Genomic DNA, 2,397 nt, shown 5'->3' on the forward strand with positions numbered 1-2,397 from the left:
GAGACCTTTGTTTGTGGTTTTACTTCTAATGCCTTGTCCTGTTTTTTTGTTTGATTTGAGGTTGCATGTTGTTTCCTAGACATTTTGAGGTTGTCTTTAACTGTTGGTTATGTATTTATTTGTTTTATCTTTGTTTTATATTTTGAAGAGGTGAAGCTGGTGTATTTTATTTTTTTAGTTATGAATTCAAGTATGCTGGGTTGGTCTGCAGTTTTCTTTGTGATGGTGGAATCACTGTGTAGAATGTGGATATGGGTTTCTGTTTGTTGTAAAGAGGGTTTAGAGTTCAAACTGGGAGGTTTTATGGTGGCTGAATGTGGTTTCTGCTATTGGATGAGTGAAGTTATTGGCAGAGAAGTGGGGAGCGGAAAAAGGAAAGCTTGCTGTTGCTAGGGGCAGTTTCTAGGGCTTTGAGCAGGCTGCTACTGATGATGTTGTACTGTTATTCACAGGCTCACAGCTCAATTTCACCAGACTCCAGTTGTTAGGGGGTCTCCACTTTCTGCCAGGCTCAGACCCGAAAAACCCCACTCCCAAGGCCCCTTGGCACCAAAAAGCCGACCCAAGACAACTTCCCAGCTCCATGATCCACCATGGGCATTCCTCTCTCTGGGCCTGCCCACCCACAGTGCTGGCCCAATTGGCCCAGACCACAATCTGCCTCAGGAGTTCATCCGTGGGTCCACCCACCCACAGTGCCAAAGATCTGCTCAGTTTCATCAGCACTGGAGTCAGGAGAGTGCCTGCTAGCAATCTGTGGTCCCAATATTACTGATAAAATCAAGTGCAGGCCTCTCAGTGCCACAAGCTTTCTCGGTGACCTGCTGCAGGGGCACCTCCTCGGGTCTGCCCTCCTGCAGCACCAATGGACTCTCTGCTCAGGTTTCAGTGGCACTGGCCGTGCACCTAGCCAACCCAAGTTACCGATAAAATCAGATGCTAAAGGTAGATCTTGAGGTGATTGCTGGTATGCTGGTGTGGTTACTGGTATGCTGGTGTGGTGTGTCTTCTTCCTTAACCCAGGAAGGTCTCAGATGGCCATTCTTGGCTTCCTGTCAGCACTTTGCAGGATAGAACTGATCTTGTTATTTTTTCTCTGTCTCTTTCTCCTTTCTAATTCTACTCCTCTGAGTTTGGTATACTCTGACTCAGTGAGCTATTCAGAGCACCAGAATCCGTAATTCAAACTGCTATACCTAGTTTTTCAAGCACTAAGATGCTAGAGGGAAATAGCATGGTGATTACTGACAAGACTCCATTTTGAATCCTCAGAAGAGACTCTGAAACTTGCTCTTGAACATAGAGTAGCTAAAGCAAATGGATGAAATGAGAAGATAAAAGAGCTGAACAGAAGATTTCAAAGAGCAGCTCAAGCAGACAAAGTCAATTATTATAAATGTGAAAAGACCTGGAGTAAGCAGACAAAAAAGGAAAAACATGCTCGGCTTTTGTCAAGCTGAAAGAACTGAAGAAAAACTTCAAGCCTTGAGTTGCAATATTGTAAGATTCTATGGGCAAAATGTAGAATAATGCTGGAAGCATCAAAAGAAGATGGAAAGCATACACAGAGGCACTGTATAAAAAGGAATTGGTCAATGTTCAGTCATTTCAGGAGATAGTGTATGATCAAGAATCAATGGTAATGAAGGAAGAAGTCAAAGCAGCACTGAAGGAATTGGCAAAAAAAAAAAAACAAGTCTCCAGGAATTGACAGATACCCATTGTGATGTTTCGAGAAACGGATGCAGTCCTGGTAGCACTTATGCACTATGCCAAGAAATTTGGAAGACAGCTACCTGGCCAACTGACTGGAAGAGATCCATATTTGTGCCCATTCCAAAGAAAGGTGACCTAACAGAATGTGGAAATTATCGAACAATATTATTAATATCACACACAAATAAAATTTTCCTGAAGATAACTCAAAAATATTTGGAGCAGCATATTGAACTTCCAGAAATGCAAGCTGGATTCAGAAGAGGATGTGGAATGAGGGATATCATTTCTGTTGTCACATGCATCTTGGCTGAAAGCAAAGAATACCAGAAAGATGTTTATTTGTGTTTCATTGACTGTGCAAAAGCATTCGTCTATGTGGTTCATAACAAATTATGGATAACATTGAGAAGAATGGGAATTCTAGAATACTTAATTGTGCTCATGAGGAATCTCTATATAGACCAGGTGGCTGACATTCAAACAGAACAAGGGGATACTTAAAAGCAAAAAACACCAAATCCACGCTGTCAAGTCATATCTGACTCATAGCAACCCCTTCTTGGGTTTCTGAGGCAGTATCACTACAGAAGTAGATTGATCAACCTTTCTTCAGAGGAGTAGCTGGTGGGTTTGAACTACCAGCCTTCTGGTTAGCAGTCAAATGCCTTAGGCACTATG

At 42.4% G+C, this 2,397-nt stretch overlaps 1 protein-coding gene across 1 annotated transcript in view; it reads left to right on the forward strand.

Annotated features, from left to right (window-relative positions):
• The window catches only part of HPSE2 (heparanase 2 (inactive)), a 967,353-nt gene that overhangs the window by 800,317 nt on the left and 164,639 nt on the right, over positions 1-2,397 (forward strand). The window lies entirely within an intron of this gene.

Source organism: Orycteropus afer, unplaced genomic scaffold, assembly GCF_000298275.1.
Source record: "Orycteropus afer afer isolate SDZICR_OR568_19922 unplaced genomic scaffold, OryAfe1.0 scaffold00064, whole genome shotgun sequence".
Lineage (NCBI taxonomy): Eukaryota > Metazoa > Chordata > Mammalia > Tubulidentata > Orycteropodidae > Orycteropus > Orycteropus afer.